Source organism: Loxodonta africana, chromosome 23, assembly GCF_030014295.1.
Source record: "Loxodonta africana isolate mLoxAfr1 chromosome 23, mLoxAfr1.hap2, whole genome shotgun sequence".
Taxonomy (NCBI): Eukaryota; Metazoa; Chordata; class Mammalia; order Proboscidea; family Elephantidae; genus Loxodonta; species Loxodonta africana.
The window spans coordinates 32068609-32091329 of NC_087364.1; positions in this window are offsets into that span (position 1 = coordinate 32068609).

Consider the following 22721-nt stretch of genomic DNA (forward strand, 5'->3'; position numbering starts at 1 on the left):
AACTATTAATGTAATCCATCACATAAATAAAACAAAAGATAAAAACCACATGATCTTATCAATAGATGCAGAAAAGGCATTTGACAAAGTTCAACACCCATTTATGATAAAAACTCTTACCAAAATAGGAATTGAAGGAAAATTCCTCAACATAATAAAGGGCATCTATGCTTTTTTTTTTTTTTTTTTTTTTTATGCAAAGCCAACAGCCAATTTCACTCTAAATGGAGAGAACCTGAAAGCATTTCCCTTGAGAACGGGAACCAGACAAGGATGCCCTTTATCACCGCTCTTATTCAACATCGTACTTGAAGTCCTAGACAGGGCAATTAGGCTAGACAAAGAAATAAAGGGTATCCGGATTGGCAAGGAGGAAGTAAAGCTATCACTATTTGCAGATGACATGATCGTATACACGGAAGACCCTAAGGAATCCTCCAGAAAACTACTGAAACTAATACAAGAGTTTGGCAGAGTCTCAGGTTATAAAATAAACATACAAAAATCACTTGGATTCCTCTACATCAACAAAAAGAACACCGAAGAGGAAATCACCAAATCAATACCATTCACAGTAGCCCCCAAGAAGATAAAGTACTTAGGAATAAATCTTACCAAAGATGTAAAAGACCTATACAAAGAAAACTACAAAGCTCTACTACAAGAAATTCAAAAAGACATACTTAAGTGGAAAAACATACCCTGCTCATGGATAGGAAGACTTAACACAGTAAAAATGTCTATTCTACCAAAAGCCATCTATACATTTAACGCACTTCCGATCCAAATTCCAATGTCATATTTTAAGGGGATAGAGAAACAAATCACCAATTTCATATGGAAGGGAAAGAATCCCCGGATAAGCAAAGCATTACTGAAAAAGAAGAAAGTGGGAGGCCTCACTCTACCTGATTTCAGAACCTATTATACAGCTACAGTAGTCAAAACAGCCTGGTAATGGTACAACAACAGGCACATAGACCAATGGAATAGAATTGAGAACCCAGATATAAATCCATCCATGTATGAGCAGCTGATATTTGACAAAGGAACAGTGTCAGTTAATTGGGGAAAAGATAGTCTTTTTAACAAAGGGTGCTGGCATAACTGGATATCCATTTGCAAAAAAATGAAACAGGACCCATACCTCACACCATGCACAAAAACTAACTCCAAGTGGATCAAAGACCTAAACATAAAGACTAAAACGATAAAGACCATGGAAGAAAAAATAGGGACAACCCTAGGAGCCCTAATACAGGGCATAAACAGAATACAAAACATTACCAAAAATGATGAAGAGAAACCAGATAACTGGGAGTTCCTAAAAATCAAACACCTATGCTCATCTAAAGACTTCACCAAAAGACTAAAAAGACCACCTACAGACTGGGAAAGAATATTCAGCTATGACATCTCAGACCAGCGCCTGATCTCTAAAATCTACATGATTCTGTCAAAACTCAACCACAAAAAGACAAACAACCCAATCAAGAAGTGGGCAAAGGATATGAACACACATTTCACTAAAGAAGATATTCAGGCAGCCAACAGATACATGAGAAAATGCTCCCGATCATTAGCCATTAGAGAAATGCAAATTAAAACTACGATGAGATTCCATCTCACACCAACTAGACTGGCATTAATCCAAAAAACACAAAATAATAAATGTTGGAGAGGCTGCGGAGAGATTGGAACTCTCATACACTGCTGGTGGGAATGTAAAATGGTACAACCACTTTGGAAGTCCATCTGGCGTTATCTTAAACAGTTAGAAATAGACCTACCATAGAACCCAGAAATCCCACTCCTCGGAATATACCCTAGAGATACAAGAGCCTTCACACAAACAGATATATGCACACCCATGTTTATTGCAGCTCTGTTTACAATAGCAAAAAGTTGGAAGCAACGAAGATGTCCGTCAACGGATGAATGGCTAAATAAATTGTGGTATATTCACACAATGGAATACTACGCATCGATAAAGAACAGTGACGAATCTCTGAAACATTTCATAACATGGAGGAATCTGGAAGGCATTATGCTGAGCGAAATTAGTCAGAGGCAAAAGGACAAATATTGTATAAGGCCACTATTATAAGATCTTGAGAAATAGAAAAAACTGCGAAGAACACATGCTTTTGTGGTTACGAGGGGGGGAGGGAAGGAGGGAGAGGGTTTTTTATTGATCAATCAGTAGATAAGAACTGCTTTGGGTGAAGGGAAAGACAACACTCAATACAAGGAAGGTCGGCCCAATTGGACTGGACTAAAAGCAAAGAGGTTTCCGGGATAAAATGAATGCTTCAAAGGTCAGCGGACCAGGTGCTGGGGTCTGGGGAACATGGTTTGAGGGGACTTCTAAGTCACTTGGCTAAATAATTCTATTATGAAAACATTCTGCATCCCACTTTGAATTGTGGCGTTTGGGGTCCTAAATGCTAACAAGCGGCCATCTAAGATACATCAATTGGTTTCAACCCACCTGGAGCAAAGGAAAATGAAGAACACCAAGGTCACACGACAACTAAGAACCCAAGAGACAGAAAGGGCCACATGAACCAGAGACCTGCATCATCCTGAGACCAGAAGAACTAGTTCGTGCCCAGCCACAATTGATGACTGCCCTGTCAGGGAGCACAACAGAGAACTCCTCTGGGAGCAGGAGACCAATGGGATGCAGACCCGAAATTCTCATAAAAAGACCATACCTAATGGTCTGACTGCGACTAGAGGAATCCCGGTGGCAATGCTCCCCAGACCTTCTGTTGGCACAGGACAGGAACCATCCCCGAAGACAACTCATCAGACATGAAAGGGACTGGTCAGCGGCGGGGGGGCGTGGGGCGGGGAGAGAGATGCTGATGAAGAGAGAGCTAATTAAATCAGGTGGACACTGGAGAGTGTGTTGGCAACTCTTGACTGGAGGGGGAATGGGAAGATAGAGAGAGAGGGAAGACGGCAAAATTGGCACGAAACGAGAGACTGAAAGGGCTGACTCAATAGGGGGAGGGCAAGCGGGAGAAGGGAGTAAGATACATGTAAACTTACATGTGACAGACTGATTGGAATTGTAAATGTTCACTTGAAGCTTAATAAAAGTTAATTAAAAAAAAATCAAATCATGGAAAAAGTATATCAAGCAAACAGCTACCAGAAAAGAGCAGGAGTGGCAATACTAATCTGAGATAAAATACACTTTACAACAAAATCCTCCAAAAAAGACAAAAAAGGACATTATATAATGATTAAAGAGACAATCAGTCATGAAGACATAACCATAATAAATACCTAGGCACCCAACGACAGTGCTCCAGAATACATTAAAAAAAAACTCTAAGAGAACTGAAAAGAGAGATTGACAGTTCTGCAATAACAGTAGGAGACTTTGGTAAAGGACAGAACATCTAGAAAGAAATTCCTTTGAGGTACAGAAGATCTAAAGGAGAAAATCCACAAACTTGACCTCATAGGCATATATAGAACACTCCAACCAACAGGAGTAAGCTATACATTATTTTCCAATGACCACAGAATGTTTTCCAGAATAGACCACATCTTACGCCACAAAGCAACCCTCGACCAAATCAAAAACACTGAAATAATACAAAGTATTTTCTCTGATCAAACACCATCAAAGTAACAGGAAGAGCAAGGGAAAAAAGTCATATATATGGAAACTGGTTAATACCCTGCTTAAAAACCACTGGGTAATAAGAGAAATTAAAGATGAAATAAAAAAATTCCTAGATCAAATGAGAATGAAAACAAATCATAGCAAAACTTTTGGACACAGCAAATGCAGTGCTCAAGGTAAATTTATAGCAATAGATGCACACATCAAAAAAGAAGGGGAAAAATCAAAACATCAGCTACACAACTTGAACAAATAGAAAGAGAGCAGCAAAATAAGCCTACAGCCAACAGAAGAAAGGAAAAAATAAAGACAGGAGGAGGAATAAATAAAATAGAGAATAGAAAAACAATAGAAAGAACCAACAAAATCAAATGTTAGTTCTTTGAAAATATCAACAAACCATTGGCCAAATAGACAAAAGAAAAACAGGAGAGGATGCAAATAGGAAATGAAAAAGGGGACATAACATCAGACTCAACTGAAATGAAAAGGATCATAATAGAGTATTATGAAAAACTATACTCCAACAAATTTGAAAACCTAAAGGAAAAGGGCAGATTTCTAGAAATGCTACCTACCCAAACTAACACAAAGTACAATTGAAAATCTGAACAGACCCATACCAAAAGAAGAGATTGAAAAGTAAAAGAGCAAAAAACAAACAAACAAAAAACCTCCCAACAACAACAAAAAAGCCCTGGCCCAAATGGCTTCACTGGAGAATTCTACCAAATATTTAGAGAAGAGCTTACATCAGTACTACTCAAACTAATTCAGAACATAAAGGAGATACTTTTGAATCCATTCTATAAAGTCAGCAGCACCCTAATACCAAAACCAGTCAAAAAAAAAAAAAATAGTCAAAGACACCACAAATAAAAAAAAGAAAATTACAAACCAATGTCTCTCACAAATATAGATGAAAAACTTCTGAACAGAATTCTATCCAATAGAATTCAGCATCATATCAAAAAATAATACAAGTGGGATTCATGCCAAGTATGCAAGGGTGGTTAAACATTAGAAAATCAATCAGTGTAATCCACCACACAAATAAAAGAAAAAAAAATCACATGATCATCTCAATCAACACAGGAAAGGCACTCAACAAAGTCTAACACCAGTTTTTTTTTTTTAAACACTCAATAACATAGGTATAGAAGGAAAATTCCTTAACATAATAAAGGGCATCTAAAGAAAACCAACAGGAAACATCATTCTTAATGGAGAGAGGCTTAAAATATTTCCCCTTGAGAATGGAGAAAAGGATGCCCTTTATCATCACTCCTATTTAACATTGTACTAGAAGTCCAAGCTAGAGCAATAAGGCAAGAAGAAGAAATAAAGGGCATCGAAATTGGTAAGAAAGAGGTAAAAAAAACAAAAACAAACTCATTGCCATCGAGTTGATTCTGACTTATAGCGACCCTATAGGACAGAGTAGAACTGCCCCTATAGAGTTTCCAAGAGCACCTGGTGGATTTGAACTGCCAACGCTTTGGTTAGCAGACATAGCACTTAGCCACTAAGCCACCATAGTTTCCAGAAAGAAGTAAAACTGTCCCTATTTGCAGATGATATGACACTATACATAGAAAACCGAAAAAACTCCATGAGAAAATTACTGGAACTAATAGAACAATCCAGCAGAGTAGCAGGATACAAGATAAACATACGAAAATCAGTTGGATTACTATGTACCAATAAAGAGAACTATGAAAAGGAAATCAGAAAAACAATGCTGTATGTAAAAAAAAAAAAATTTGCTGTCAAAAAATAAAACACTTGGGAATAAATCTAACCAACGATGTAAAAGACCTATACAAAGAAAACTACAAAACACTGCTGCAAGAAACCAAAAGAGCCCTACATAAATGGAAAAACATAACATGCTTGTGAATAGGTAGACTCAACATGGTCAAAATGTCAATCCTGCCAAAAGCAATCTGCAAATACAATGCAATTCTGATCCAAATACCAACAGCATTCTTTTTTTTTTTTAATTGAGCTTTAGGTTTCTTGTGTCTATTCAATTCAATTAGATGCTATCCCTTCCTGCCTTCTCATCCTGCTTTTGGACAGGAGCTGCCCATTTGGTCTCATGTAACTGGTTGAACTAAGAAGCACATTCCTCATGCGTATTACATTCTGTTTTATGGTCCTGTCTAACCTTTGTCTGAAGACTGGGCTTCTGGATTGGCTTTAGTCCTGGGTTAACAGTGCATTCAGGGGCCATAGTGTCAGGGGTTCCTCCAGTCTCTTTCATACCATTAAATCTGGTCTTTGGCATTCTTTAAAGAGATGGAAAAACTAATCATTAACTTTATATAGAAAAGAAGAGTCTCTGGATAAAAGTAAAGCACTAATGAAGAAGAGGAAACCCTGGTTGCGTAGTGGTTAAGTGATATGACTGCTAACCAAAGGACGGCAGTTTGAATCCACCAGGCGCTCCTTAGAAACTCTATGAGTTGGAATCAACTCGATGGCAGTGGGTAATGAAGAAGAATAAAGTAGGAGGACTCACACCAACTGATCTCAGAACCTACTATACAGCTACAGTACTGAAAACAGCCTGGTAATGGTACAACGACAGACTCATTGTCCAGTGGAACAGAATTGAGAACCCAGATGTTAACCCATCCACCTACCATCACCTGATCTTTGACAAAGGCCCAAAGTCCATCAAATGGGGAAGACAGTCTTTTTAACAAATGGTGCTGACAAAACTGGACTTCCATCTGCAAAAAAATGAAACAGGACCTCACATCATACACAAAAACTAATTTAAAAGGAATCAAAGACCTAAATATAAAACCAAAAGTGAAGATCATAGAAGAAAAAATACGATCAATGCTAGAGGCCCTAATAGATGGCATAAACAGGATATAAGCCACAACTAACAATACACAAACACCAGAAGATAAGTTAGATAACTGGGATCTTCTGAAAATTAAACATTTATGCTCATCAAAAGACTTCAAAAAAAGAGTAAGAACAGAACCTACGGACTGGAAAAAAATTTTTGACTCTTACAAATCAGATAAAGGTCAATCTCCAAAATCTACAAGAAGATCCAACACCTCTACAACAAAAAGACAAATAACCCAATTTTAAAAAATGGCAAAGGATATGAACAGACACTTCACCAAAGAAGACACTCAGGCAGCTAACAGACACATGAGGAAATACTCACGATCACTAGCCATTAGAGAAATGCAAATGAAAACCATGAGACACTATCTCACCCCAACATTACTGGCAAGAAATGAAAAAAAAAAACAGAAAATAACAAATGTTGGAGAGGCTGCATGGAGACTGGAACTCTTATGCACCGCTGGTGGAAATGCAAAATGGTACAACCATTTTGGAAAACTATATGGTGCTTCCTTAAAAACCTAGAAATAGAAATGTTATATGACCCAGCAATCCCACTCCTAGGAATATATCCTAGAGAAATAAGATCCATGGCACAAACAGACATATGCACACCCATATTCGTTGCAGCATTATTCACAATAGTAAAAAGATGGAAACAACCTAAGTGCCCAACCGTAAGCGAATGGATAAACAAACTATGGTACATAGGCATGATGGAATACTATGCAATGCTAATGAACAATGATGAATCTGCAAAATGTCTCACAACATGGATGAATCTGGAGGACATTATGCTGAGTGAAATAAGTCAATCACAAAAGGACAAATATTGTATGATACCATGATTACTAAAGCTCATGAAAAGGTTTACACACAGAAAGAAACAATTTTTGATGGTTACAAGGGAGGGAAATAGTGGGGAGGGAAAAACACTGAGTAGACAATAGGTAAGTGGTAACTACGATGAAAGGAAATCCTGGTGGTGTAGTAGTTTAAGTGCTACACCTGCTAACAAAAATGTCAGCAGTTCAAATTCACCAGGTGCTCCTTGGAAACTCTATGAGGCAGTTCTACTCTGTCCTATAGGGTCACTATGAGTCAGAATCAACTTGAGGGCAATCGGTTTGGTTTTGGTTTATGGTGAAGGGTAAGACAGTACACAATACTGAGGAAGCCAGCACAACTTGACCAAGGCAAGGTCATGGAGGCTGCACAGACACATCCAAACTCCCTGAGGGACTGAATTACTGAGCTGAGGACTGGGGACCACAGCCTTGGAAAACATCTATCTCAACTGGATAACACTTTATAAAGAAAGTCCTACATCCTACTGCAGTGGGTAGCATCTGGGGTCTTAAAAGCACATGAGCAGCCATCTAAGATATTCCAGTGGTCTCACCCCATCTGGAGCAAGAAAGAATGAAGGAAACCACTCACAAGGGAAAGATTAATCCAAAGGACTAATGGACCACAAGTACCACAGCCTCCACCAGACTGAATCCAACACAACTAAATGGTGCCCAGCTACCTCCACTGACTGCTCTGACAGGGATCACAGCAGAGAGTCCCGGACAGAGCTGGAGAGAAATGTAGAAAAGATTCTAACACACACACACAAAAAAGACCAGACTTACTCTTCTGATAGAGAGAGAGAAACCCTGAGACTATGACCCCCGAACTCCCTGAAGTCACTCCTGAGGTTCACCCTTCAGCCAAAGGTTAGACAAACCCATAAAACAAAATGAGACTAAATGGGCACACGAGCCCAGGGACAAGGACAAGAAGGTAGGAGGGGACAGGAAAGCTGGTAATGGAGAACCCAAATTAGAGAAGGGGAGAATGTTGACTTGTCATGGCAGTGGTAACCAAAGTCACAAAACAATGTGTGTATTATTTAATGAGAAACTAATTTGCTCTGTAAACCTACATCTAAAATACAATAAAAAAAATTTTTTTAAGGAACAAGATACTTTAGGTACAACGCTTTTCTCTCTTTTTTTTTTCTTTTACCAAACCTTCACTGACAGTGAGTGAGAGAACTTCACAGCACTTATGATTTGTACACTAATATCAACTATAAATAATAATTTTGTCTAATTTATAAAGCATTTTAATTTCAGTGATCTTGGTGGATGTTCACAGCCACCTTAAGAGGTAAGCAGGGAAGATATTATTGTGCCCATTTCATCAATGAGTAAAACTGGGCTCAATTTGGGTGAATCTTCTTGGATCACATTGCAAGTAAGCAGGAGAGCCCTGACTGCGTTCTCATTCCTTCTATTTCAATATTAACAAATAATTTTATAAAATAAAAAGTATTTATTTTTTTAAGTATTTTTGTGGCTAAGAAGAGTCACATTTATCCATTAAATGCTGGCAAATTTAGGAAGCAAAGATAAGCTTTTTTGGTAACATTTCCCCTCTTAGGTACACTTTTCTTTCTACTCTTAGCACAGTGTCTTTATAGTTTCTCTCTCTCCCTGTCTTAAACCTGCTTTCAAGACCTGTATTGCATATAACTTCCCAAACCAAAACCAACCAAATCTACTGCATTGGAGTTGATTCTGACTTATAGTAACCCTATAGGGCAGTCTTTAGGAAGCAGACTGGCACGTCTTTCTCCTGAGGAGCAGATGATTGATAGAACTGCCAACCTTTTGCTTAGCAGCTGAGAGCTTTAACCACTGCACAACCAGGACTCCATATAACTCTCCTCCAGAAAACAAACCAAACCTGTTGCCATCGAGTGGATTCCAATTCATAGCAACCCTGCAGAGGGGAGTAGAACTACCCCATAGCATTTTCAAGGAGGAGCTGGTGGACTCCAACTGGTAATCTTTTGTTAGCAGCCGTAGCTCTTAACCACTCCACCACCAGGGCTCCGTATAACTTCCAGTAAGACATAAATAAGGAGCTCTGGTGGTGCAGTGATTAAAGTGCTGGGCTGCTAAACAAAATGGTGGTTGTAACTACCAGCTGCTCTTTGGGAGAAAGATGTGGCAATCTGCTTCCATAGAAGATTACAGTTTTGGAAATCTTATGGGACAGTACTACTCAGTTCGTAGTTATGGGGCAGTCCTACTCTGTACTAAAGGGTCACTATGAGTCAGAATTGACTTGATGGCAGTGGGTTTTTTTTTTTAAGGTAAAAATGAGTAATAAATTAGTTTAAAACGTTATCCCTCCCAGGAGTACATTTTACACTTTTTGTATACATCTAAGCTCTAAGCCTTGTAATAAAGCTCTCCCCAAAGAATTCCAGGCAGTCATCAGGAAGTGGTGGAGGTGGCTTTTGGCAGAGTGAAGTCTTCCCTTCAAAATCCGAAGACATCTTCCCAATTGGCCTATATCACTGCCACAGAAGTCTGGTCTCAGATTTTACACTGTTCTTGGTTATCTTGTCTCCAAGGGTGAATATTTTTCAAAAAACCTACTACAGAATGTCTTAGTATTTCAGAAACTCAGAATAGATGTCATTAGTTTAGGATTCTCATATGTCCTCCATTTTCTAGGGACAGTCCCAAATGCTTTCTCACTCCACTCTGATCACTGTCCGTTTGACCTACCACTTAGAGGCACCTATTTTCAAGATACCAGAAAGTCTAGGAGAAGGACAGATTCTGGGGGAAAATCTTTAGAACTGCATTTAAAAACAGCAGCTGTAAGAAGTCCTTCTTACAGGACTTCATTCATACACACACACACACACAAAAAAAACTTGTACTGAGTTCAAGCATGAAGTATTATCTAGTATTGCAGAAATATTGGCAGGCCACAGTTCAGTAAGTGAGGCAGACCTGCAAACGACTCTAATAAAATGTGATACAAACAAAAAAATAATTAGGAATAATGCATAACAGGAACACAAATAAAGGAACAATTAGTTCTCATGCCAGGAGGGAGAGTGGGGATTAGGAAAACTTTAAGGTGTTGGTGCCAATTGAGATGAGTCTTGTGAGGGATTCTTTTTTTTTTTTTTTAATGACTTTATTGAAGGAAACCCTGGTGGCATAGTGGTTAAGTGCTATGGTTGCTAACCAAAGGGTTGGCAGTTCAAATCCACCAGGCGCTCCTTGGAAACTCTATGGGGCAGTTCTACTCTGTCCTATAGGGTCGCTATGAGTCGGAGTCTACTCGATGGCACTGGGTTTGGTTTTTTTGCTTTTTTATTGAAGATGCAATTTACATACCCTACAACTCGTCCATTTAAAGTGTACAATTCTATCGTTTTAGTTTATTCACAGAGTTCTGCATGCGTCGTCATAATCAATTTTAGAGTGTTTTCATCACCCCCAAAAAGAAACCCTGATTCCCTTAGCCATTAACCTCAATCCTCACATTCCTTTCAAATATCAGGCAACCACTAATCTGAAAGGGTTGAACAGAAGATTTTAAAGGGTGGCTTGAGAAGACAAAGTAAAGTATTATATTTAAGTTTAGCAACCCAGCACTTTATACAGTCCCCTTTGACTAATCCACGGTCTTCTACCTGAGTTGTAACAGAGGACCCCCCGCCCTGCAGTGCTATCCAATTCTTAGAATGTTCCCTCCTCCAACATGCTCCCACACCCCAAGCAATTCCAATGGCAGGTCCTCATATTACCTCTGTGGAACCTCTAATTTCTTTTCCATCTCACTCAGCTCTCCTTATCCCTAGCCTTCTTGGGTCCAACAAAAGTCTTATATCCAGAATACATAAACAAACCCAACAAATCAATGACAAAAGATGGACAATCCAACAGAAAGATGGGCAAAATAGTCGAGCAAGGTCTTCATAAAGGGGGAAATTCACATGCTTAACATAATAAAAAAAATTCAACCTCATGAATCATGGAGGAACCACAAATTAAAGCCACATTGATTTTTTCCACACGTGTAATTGGCCAAAATGAAGTCTGATAATACCAGCTGTTGGGCAGGATGGGAGTAACGGGAACTCTCTGCAACTCATTGTGCATCTGAGCTCATTATCCCATACAATTTCTTTCATGTAGCAGCCTGTTCCAGCCGGAAAATATTTACAGCATGGTTATGATGGGTTATTGATGCATGGCTGACTTTGATCACTGGAGAGTTAACAAATTATTTAAATTCATAGAGTAAAATTTATCTAAATTTATAGGATTTGATCAACTGCTGACAAAACAATCACCCATTTTGCCATTTTATTGAGATGGAAGTTGGAGTTAAGGTAATCTGAATTCAATGTTAGATGCAAACGTCTTAATACTAATGAAAAACATTTATCATCCACATAAACCATTTTTTTATGTCAAGAATAGGTGGTTTCTTGTAAATATTAACACTTTGATATGGTCCATGAAACAAGGCTATGCGAAAAGAGAAAGGGTAAGACATTAGTTTTGTAATATTTTAATAATATGTTTTTTAAGGATTACTTTTAAGTCTCATTGGCAACATCAAACACTATTCACTACTTCTCAAAATGCATAACAAATATTCACCTAATGTGTGGTACGGGTGTTTTAGTTATTCCCCATTATTACACCAAAAGTAAGGTAAATATTTCAGTAAGCTAATGCTCTGCATATTTTCATATGGATGAACCTCAACATACCTGAATAGAAAAGAAATGGCAGCCTTATCAATTTATACCAGAAAAACATTAGGCTATTCATCTATTCCTTTCCACCCTAATTACTGTAGAGATTCATGGCCTTAGACTCTGGTTTCAGAAAAAACAATTACTCCTAAAGTGTCAGTTTAGGAATGCAACTCAATTACTCTCTGAATCTATAATTGAGAAGACAATATAAAATCCTTAATCGAGGAGGCAGGGCAAGGATGGTGGAGTAGTCAGATGCTTCCAGTGATCCCTCTTACAACAAAGGCCTGAAAAAACAAGTGAAACGATCATATTTATGACAAGTTAGGGGCCCTGAACATCGAAGGCAAAGTTAGAAAATGGACTGAGCTGCAGGGGGAGGGAGAGAAGGTTCAGAAACAGAGAGAAGTTGCTGAATCTAAAAGCTCAGGAACACTCAGGTACCATTCCCTGGACTGACCACAGCAGGGCTGGTGGTAGAGTTCCAGAGGCAGTTTCCTCAGGGAGAGACAGCTAGCTGCACAGCCTACACACACATCTGGAACCAGAGATAACGGTGCTCTTGGGAAACCTAAGTACTTGTGTTTATTTTAACCAGTCCCCAATCCAGGTTCAGTGGAAGTCAATTTCCCTGGGCCTGAGATAGGGCCTGTTGAGCATTCACCGGGCCTTGGAGAAGGAATAAATTCCCAACTGAGGGAAAAGATAATCTGCCAGAGACACTAACCTGGGGAGCTCAGGACAGAACGGGCTTCTATCCAGGCATAAATGGTCCATGGAAATTGAATAACTTTTCCCCCTGCATGGACCTTTGTGGGCCTATTTCAGGAGAATAGGCCCTTGTTGGCAGACTGCAACTGTTTCAGCTGTGTGGTGGAGAAGTGGGGTTTAAGATGTTTGACACCACTTTGCCCATTGAACAGGGTCCTCACCTACCTGAATCAGGGGCCTAAGGACTGATGGCTCAACACATGTCACCTAACTACCTGTGAGAGGGGTTCAAGAATCAGTGATATCTCCCAGTTCTTACAACCAAAAACACTGGGTACCCATGGTCTGGCTGCAGATCCCGCCCACCTGTGTGCTTTAGGGAACAGGGACATGCTTTCCTCACAGACACTTGTGGCATGGTTGTCAGCCCCCTGCCTTATTCAGAGCATGGCCCCTGCTGCAACCAGGTACCCCTTCCCCCCTGTAAGACTGTAGCACACACTCTGTACCACACACTTGATGACCAACTACCTGAGACACCTGAGCTGAATCCATAGAAGAAAATTGAATGGACTCCTAGGCTCATATACCTGATAACAGCTCTAGTCATCTGATGATAGGATGTTAGAGCTGCAAAGGAGAAAATAATCACGCTAGCTCACTCAAGCAACCTATTTGGGCATATCAAAACAAAACAAAGCAAGAAGCTAGACTACAGTAAGCAAATATGAAATAAACTAATACAATAACTTATAGATAGCTTTGAAACAACAGTCAATATCAAATCACATAAAGAAGCAGACCATGATTACTTCAACAAGCTCTCAAAACAAAGAATCAAGGGATCTTCTGGACAAAGGTGCCTTCCCAGAACTAACAGATGCAGAATACAAAAGATTAATACACAGAACTCTTAAATACATCAGGAATGAGATCAGGAAGGAGATCAGGCAATACGCAGAACAAGCCAAGGAACACACAGATAAAACAGAAGAAACTAAAAAGATTATTCAAGAACATAATTAAAAATTTAATAGGCTGCAAGAATCCATAGAGAGATAGCAATCAGAAATTCAGAAGATTAACGATAAAATCACAGAATTAGAAAACTTGATAGAAAGTCAGAAGAGCAGAATTGAGCAAGTGGAAGGCAGAATTGTGAGACTGAAGATAAAACACATGGCACCAATATATTTGAAGAAAAATCAGATAAAATAATTTTAAAAAATGAAGAAACCGTAAGAATCATGTGAGACTCTATGAAGAGAAATAACCTATGACTGATTGGAGTACCAGACAGGGAGGGATAACAGAAAATACAAAGAGAATTGCTGAAGATTTGTTGGCAGAAAACTTCCCTGGTATCGTGAAAGATGAGAAGGTATCTATCCAAGATGCTCATCAAACTGCACATAAGGCAGATTTTACAAGAAAGTCACCAAGACATATTATAATCAAACTTGCCAAAACCAAAGATAAAGACAGAATTTTAAGAGTGGTGAGGGATAAACAAAAAGTCACCTACAAAGGACAGTCAATAAGAATAAGCTCAGAGCAGAAACCATGCAGGCAAGAAGGTAATGGGATGACTTATGGAAAGCATTGAAGGAAAAAATTTCCAGCCAAGAATCATATATCCAGAAAAACTCTCTCTCAAAAGTGAAGGTGAAATTAGGACATTTCCAGATAAACAGAAGTTTAGAGATTTTGTAAAAACCATGCCAAACTACAAGAAATACTAAAAGGAGTTCTCTGATTGGAAAATCTCTAATATCAGACATCATCCGAAGACTAGAACACAAGACAGGGCAACCACATGTCAACCCAGATAGGGAAATCACAAAAATAAAACAAGATTAAAAAAAGCTCAAAACAGGGAAACAGTGATGTCGTTATGTAAAAGAAGACAACATTAAAACAATAAAGAGAAACTAAGAAACGTGGTCATAGATCTTTCATATGGAGAGGAAAACAAGGCGATATAAAGAAATAAAAGTCGGATTTAAACATAGAAAAATAGGGGTAAATATTAAGGTAACCACAAAGGATACTAGCAATCCTACACATTAAAATAAAGTACAAGAAAAAAATAAAGACCCAGCAAAGAAAAAAAAAAAAACTAAAAAGAGGAAAAGACAACATATAAAGATAAACTACTCAGCACAAAAAATTAAGTGTGAAAAGTAAAACGTCAACAACACACAAAAAATACATCACAATGACAGCAATAAACTCATAAAAAAAACTCATACCTATCCATAATTATGCTGAATGTAAATGCACTTTATGCAGAAATAAAGAGACAGAGAATGACAGAATGGGGAAAAAAAAAAAAAAAAAAACACGATCCATCTATATGCTGCCTACAAGACACACAAGCCTTAGACCTAGAGACGCAAACAAACTAAAACTCAAAGGATGGAAAAAAAATCTATCAAGAAACAACAATCAAAAAAGAGCAGGAGTGGCAATATTAATTTCTGAAAAAATAGACTTTAGAATTAAATACACCACAAAGGATAAGGAAGGACAAGACATAATGATGAAAAAAGAATTTACCACGAGGATATTACCACATTAAATATTTATGCACCAATGACAGGGCTGCAAGATACATAAAACAAACTCTAACAGCATTGCAAAGTGAGATAGACAGCTCCACAATAATAGTAGGACACTTCAACAGACCACTTTTGGTGAAGGACAGAACATCCAGAAAGAAATTCAAAAAAGACTCAGAAGATCTAAATGCCACAATCAACCAATTTGACCTCATAGACATATACAGAACACTCCACCCAACAGCACTCAAGTATACTTTCTTTTCTAGTGCACACGGAACATTCTCTAGAATAGACCACATATTAGGTCATAAAGCAAGCCTTAGCAGAATCCAAAACATCGAAATATTACAAAGCATCTTCTCTGACCATAAGGCCATAAAAGTAGAAACCAATAACAGAAAAAGCAGGGAAAAGAAATCAAACACTTGGAAACTGAACAATACTCTGCTTAAAAATAACAGAGTTATAGAAGACATTAAGGATGGAAAAAGAAATTCATAGAATCCAATGTAATGAAAACACTTCCCATCAGAATCTTTGGGACACAGTGAAAGCAGTGCTCAGAGGTCAGTTTACATCAATATATGCACACATGTAAAAGAAGAAAGGCCCCAAATCAAAGAAGCATCCCTACAAGTTGAACAAATAGAAAGAGATCAACAAAAGAAACTCTCAGGCACCTGAAGAAAACATATAATAAAAATTAAAGCAGAATTAAATGAAATAGAGAACAGAAAAACAATTGAAAGAGTTAACTAGACCAAAAGATGGTTCTTTGAAAAAATTAACAAAACTGATAAACCATTGGCCAAATGGACAAAAGAAACACAGGACAGGAAGCCAATAACCTGAATAAAAAATGAGATGGGTGATAACACAACAGATCAACTGAAATTAAAAGAATCATATCAGATTACTATGAAAAATGGTACTCTAACAAATTTGAAAACCTAGAAGAAATGGGTGAATTCCTAGAAACACACTACCTACCTAAACTAACACAAACAGATGTAGAACAACTAAATAAATGCATAACAAAAGAAGAGATTGAAAAGGTAATAAAAAAAACTCCCAACAAAAAAAAAGCCCTGGTCCGGAAGGCTTCACTGCAGAGTTCTACCAAACTTTTGGAGAAGAGTTAACATCACTACTACTAAAGGTATTTCAGAGCATAGAAAAGGACAAAATACTCCCAAACTCATTCTATGAAGCCAGCATATCCCTGATATCAAAATCAGGTAAAAAATCAGGTAAAGACACCACAAAAAAATTATAGACTTGTATCCCTCATGAACTTAGATGTCAAAATCCTCCACAAAATTCTAGCCAATAGAATTCAACAACATATCAAAAAAATAATTCTCCATGATCAAGTGGGTTTCATACCAGGTATGCAGGGATGGTTCAACATTAGAAAAACATTAATGTAATCCATCACATGAATAAAGCAAAAGACAAGAACCACATGATCTTATCAATTGATGCAGAAAAGGCATTTGACAAAGTCCAACATCCATTTATGATAAAAACTCTCAGCAAAATAGGACTAGAAGGAAAATTTCTCAACACAATAAAGGGCATTTATACAAAGCCAACAGCCAGCACCATCCTAAATGGAGAGAGACTGAAAGCATTTCCCTTGAGAATGGGAACCAGGAAAGGATGCCCTTTATCACCATTCTTATTCAACATTGTGCTTGAGGTCCTAGCCAGAGGAATAAGGCTAGACAAAGAAAAAACAGGGCATCCAGATTGGTAAGGAAAAAGTATCTCTATTTGCAGACGACTTTTTTTTTTTGATCTTGCAAACAGAAAACAATAAAGAATCCTCAAGAAACCTAATGAAACTAATAGAAGAGTTCAGCATAGTATCAGCATATGAGATAAACATACAAAAATCAGTTGGATTCCTCTATACCAAGAAAGAGAACATTGAAGACGAAATCACCAAATCAATACCATTCACAGTAGCCCCCAAGAAGATAAAATACTTAGGAATAAATCTTACCAGAGATTTAAAAGACCTATACAAAGAAGAAAACTACAAGACACTACTGCAAGATACAAAAAGAGACCTACCTAAGTGGAAAAACATACCTTGCTCTTGGATAGGAAGAGTTAACATTATAAAAATGTGTATTCTACCAAAAGCAATCTATAGAAACAATGTGATTCCGATCCAAACCCAATGACATTTTTTAATGAGATGGAGAAAAAAATCGCCAACTTCTTATAGAAGGCAAAGAGGGGCTGGATAAGTAAAGCATTACTGGAAAAAAAAAAAAAAAGAACAAAGTGGAAGGTCTCACACTACCTGACTTTAGAACCTATTTTACCACCACAGTAGTCGAAACAGCCTGGTACTGGTACAACAACAGATACATAGACCAATGGAACAGAATTGAGAATCCAGACATAAATCCATCCACATATGAGCAGCTGATATTTGACAAAGGCCCAAAGTCAGTTAAACGGGGAAAAGAGAGTCTCTTCAAAAAATAGTGCTGGCATAACTGGGTATCCATCTGCAAAAAAATGAAACAAGACCCATACCTCACGACATGCACAAAAACAAACTCAAAATGGATCAAAGACTTGAATATAAAATCTAAAATGATAAAGATCATGGAAGAAAAAATAGGGACAATGCTAGGAGCCCTACTACATGGCATAAGCAGTACACAAAACATTACTAACAATGCGCAAACACCAGAAGAGAAACTAGGTAACTGGTAGCTCCTAAAGATCAAAAACCTATGCTCATCCAAAGACTTCACCAAAAGACTAAAAAGATTACCTACAGATTGGGAAAAAGGTTTTAGCTATGACTTTTCCAATCAGTGTCTGATCTCTAAAATCTGCATGATACTGCAAAAACTCAACTACAAAAAGACAAATAACCCAATTAAAAAACGGGAAAAAATATGAACAGGCACTTCACTAAAGAAGACATTCAGGTAGCTAACAGATACACGAGGAAATGCTCACGAGCATTAACCATTAGAGAAATGCAGATCAAAACTACCATGAGACTCCATCTCACTCCAACAAGGCTGCTATTAATCCAAAAAACACAAAATAATAAATATTGGAGAGGTTGTGGAGGGGCTGGGACACTTATACACTGCTGGTGGGAATGTCAAATGGTACAACCACTTTGGACATCGATTTGGCACTTCCTTAAAAAGCTAGAAATAGAACTACCGTATGATCCAGCAAGCCCACTCCTTGGATTATATCCTACAGAAATAAGAGCCTTTACACGAACAGATACATACACACCCATGTTCATTGCAGCCCTGTTTACAACAGCAAAAAGATGGAAGCAACCAAGGTGCTCAATAATTTTTAAATGATCAAATAAATCATGGTATATTCCAACAATGGAATACTATGCATAGATAAAGAACAATGATGAATTTGTGAAACATTTCGTAACATGGAGGAATCTGGAAGGCATTGTGCTGAGTGAAATTAGTTAGTTGCAAAAGGACAAATATTGTATCAGACCACTATTATAAGAACTCAGGAAATATTCTTTGATGGTTACAAGGGTGAGAGGGAGGAAAGGAGAGGGGTATTCACTAATTAGGTAGTAGACAAGAACTAATTTAGGTGAAGGGAAAGACAAAACAGAATACAGGAGAGGTCAGCACGACTGGACTAAACCAAAATCAAAGCAGTTTCCTGAATAAACGGAAAGCTTTGAAAGCCAGAGTAGCAAGGGCAGCGGTTTGGGGACCATGGTTTCAGGAGGCATCTAGGTCAATTGGCATAATAAAATCTATTAAGAAAATATTCCACATCCCACTTTGGAGAGTGGCATCTGGGGTCTTAAACACTAGCAAGCGGCCATCTAATATGCATCAATTGGTCTCAACCCACCTGGAGCAAAGGAGAACGAAGTCCAATAAAGACACATGGTAATTATGAGCCCAAGAGACAGAAAGTGCCACAAAAACCAGAGACTACCTCAGTCTGTGACCAGAAGAACTAGATAGTGCCCAGCTACAACTGATGGCTGCCCTGATAGGGAACACAACAGAGAACCCCTGAGGGAGCAGGAGAGCAGTGGGATGTAGATCTCAAATTCTAGTAAAAAGATCAGACTTAATGGTCTGACTGAGACTAGAAGAACCCCAGAAGTCATGGTCCCCAGGCCTTCTGTTAGCCCAAGACTGGAACCATTCCCAAAGCCAACTGTTCAGACAGGGATTGGACTGGACTATAGGATAGATAATGATACTTTTGAGGAGTGAGCTTCTTAAATCAAGTAGACACATAAGACTATGTGGGCAGCTCCTGCCTGGAGGGGAGATGAGAAAGCAGGGGGGGACAGAAGCTGGCTGAATGGACACAAAAATAGAGGGTGGAGAGAAGGAGTGTGCTGTCTCATTAGGGAGAGAGCAACTAGGAGTATACAGCAACGTGTATGTAAATTTTTGTGTGAGAGACTTTGATTTTTAAACTTTCACTTAAAGCACAATAAAAAAAATAATAAAAAAATCTCAATCAACTACTGTCTGGTGTCTGAACACTGCCATAAAAAATCCTTATTTTAAGATGATTCCATCTTTAATACTTGTTAGTCTCTGGAATCTTTATTAGTGGAGAAGGAAAAGTAACGTGGTGTATAAGAACAGGGAATTCAGAAGAAGGAAGATATTCTGATTTAGAAAATGAACCTGGAGCTCAAAGTCCACATTAAAATGAACATAGTGTGTTTCCTTGAAGCCATAGAATAATCTCGCACACAAACCAATTGAGACCAAGAGAGAAACATAAAAGGTTTCTACTAGTAACATGTAAATATGTGGCTCCACAAGAAAATAGAAAGTGTCATATTTCCCAAAGATGCTTGGAGAAAGCTGAGGGGAGGAGTTTGGGTTGGAAGAAACTTCTTTGGTGTGATCCTGGACCTGAAAGAACTTTGAGTGTCCACAGTTGTATGTGGGGGGAGCAGGGTCATATGGGGGCGGAAGGTAATGGAGGATGATTGAATGCCTTAACGAGACCAAGTACACACAAAAAAATTCTTGTAGCAAACCAAATCCGATCTCCACAGGTCAGAGAGGGAAAGGACATAACATTTTCTTACTAAGTATATAACTCTATTCTGTTTCTCCCAATGAATTTGCAACCTTTATTTCAGACAGTTTTACTAATACCAGGCGGGTGATAAACAAGAAATCTACTGATTGTATAGTTTGTTAATTTATTTCAAATCATCTCTGGAAAGCAGATATAAATAAATAATCACCCATGGTGGAAACTGAGATTTTGGAAATAGAGGGAGAAACCCAGAAAACTCAAACTGCGCACTCTGACTGATGTAGGTCCTACTTAGAGAGCACAGACATTTACAAAAAAATATTATTTTTTCTATGTGGGCCATGTACAGCCTTGGGATACTACTTTTTGTGTGAAAACCATTAATGACATGCCTTTCTTATGAAAACATGCACTTTGGGGATGGCCAGAAGAGACCAGCAAGTGTTTAAAAGAGCACCTTAGCCCTGGAATGCATTCAGGTTACCAGCAGCTCTCCAGTCTGGATTGCTAGGAAGGATAGAATTGCCGTAGACTTCCTGCTTGCAGGCTCAGCTGGAGTCTGCAATCGTTATCAGGAAAAGTTACCTGGCTTTCTAAGGCACATACTTACGGTTTATGGAATTTGTCCAGCTGATTGAGACTGCGAGCTTTGGAGACATTACTGAAGTCAATATTGCAACATGGCCCAATTTTGTCCTTGGAATCCTGTTGATTGTACTCTTAATCAAATGCTGAAGACATTTATCTTTCATGAATACTCTGGTTTTCTATTTTGATTTGGTTGAGGTCTATGTTATTTTTGTTATTCATTTGTAAAGTGCCTAAAAATGGTTTCTAGTCTTTCTTCTTTTAGAAATATAAATAAAGAAGTGCTTTCTTTATTAGGTCCTCAACCAATTTTTCAGTAGGTGGTCCTCTGCTCCAGAAGGTCACTGAAACTAAGACAGGAGAATGATACCCCATCAGATAGGATTCTGCTTTCTACGATCTATGGCCACAGTTTCATCTTTTGCAATGAGATACCATTTCACTCCCACTATGATGGTTAAAAGGAGCCCTGGTGGCACAGTGGCTAGGCACTCAGCTGCTAGCTGAAAGCCACTCCATTGGAGAAAGATGTGGTATCTGCTTTCTTAAAGAAACCTTATGGGTAAGTTCTCCTCCATCCTATAGGGTCACTATGATTTGGAATAGACCCAAGAGCGACGGGTTAGAATGGCTAAGATTGAAAAAACAAAACAAAAAAACAGAAAAGAACAAATGTTGGAGAGAATGTGGGGAAATTAGAACCCTTATCCATTGCTGGTGGGAATGCAAAATGGTACAACGATTGTGGAAAGCAGTGTGGCAGTTCCTCAAAAACTAAAAGCAGAACTATCATATGATCCAGAAATTCCACTGTTAGGAATATACCCAAGGGACTTGAAAGCAGAAACACAAACAGAACATTTACACCAATGTTGACTGCAGCACTATTCACAATTGCCAAAACCTGGAAACAACATAAATCCCCATCAGCAGATGAATGGATAAAAGAAACATGGCACTATATATACTGTTGAACACTACTCAGCCAGTAAAAGAAATGAAGTCTTGGTAAATGCTAAAACATGAATGGAGCTTGAAGACATCATGCTGAGTGAAATAGGTCAATCACAAATGGACAAATATAGTATGACTTCATTTATTTAAAAAGACAATAACCAGCACATGTATAGAGATCAAAGTTTATTAGTGGTTACCAGTGGCAGGAGGGAGGGGTGAGAGGAGTTATTGCTTATGCAGCACTAATTTTTGGATTACCATGATAGAAAAAATTGCATTGATTAAGGGTGAGGTTGCATAGCCAATTCACGTAAGTGCTGTCAATAAGTTGAACACTTGTAAAAAGCTGAACTGGCAAAACTTGTGTGATAGATTTATTTACAACAACAACAGCAGCCACAAAAAGAGTGGCTGCTGAGGCTTCTTACATACAACCAACAACTCATGGGATTTGGTTTCTTGGTTTAGAGGTTTAGGGTCATGGTTTCATGGAAAATCCCAGTTAATTGGCTTAGTATTATGTTTAATGCTTCTGGTTTAGTTCCTAGCTCATTGCATAGTGCCTGGGGTGTTCAAAGCTTGCAAGCAGCCATCCAAGGTACAATAATTGGTCCTTGCCCATGTTATTCATCTGGAGCAACAGAAGAACAAGAAGAATCAGGAGTAGGAGTAAGGAGTGGAATGTATGGCTAATTGCCTCCATGAACAACTGCCTCCTTTGCCATGAGACCAGAAGAACTGGATGGTGCCCATCTAAATGTTT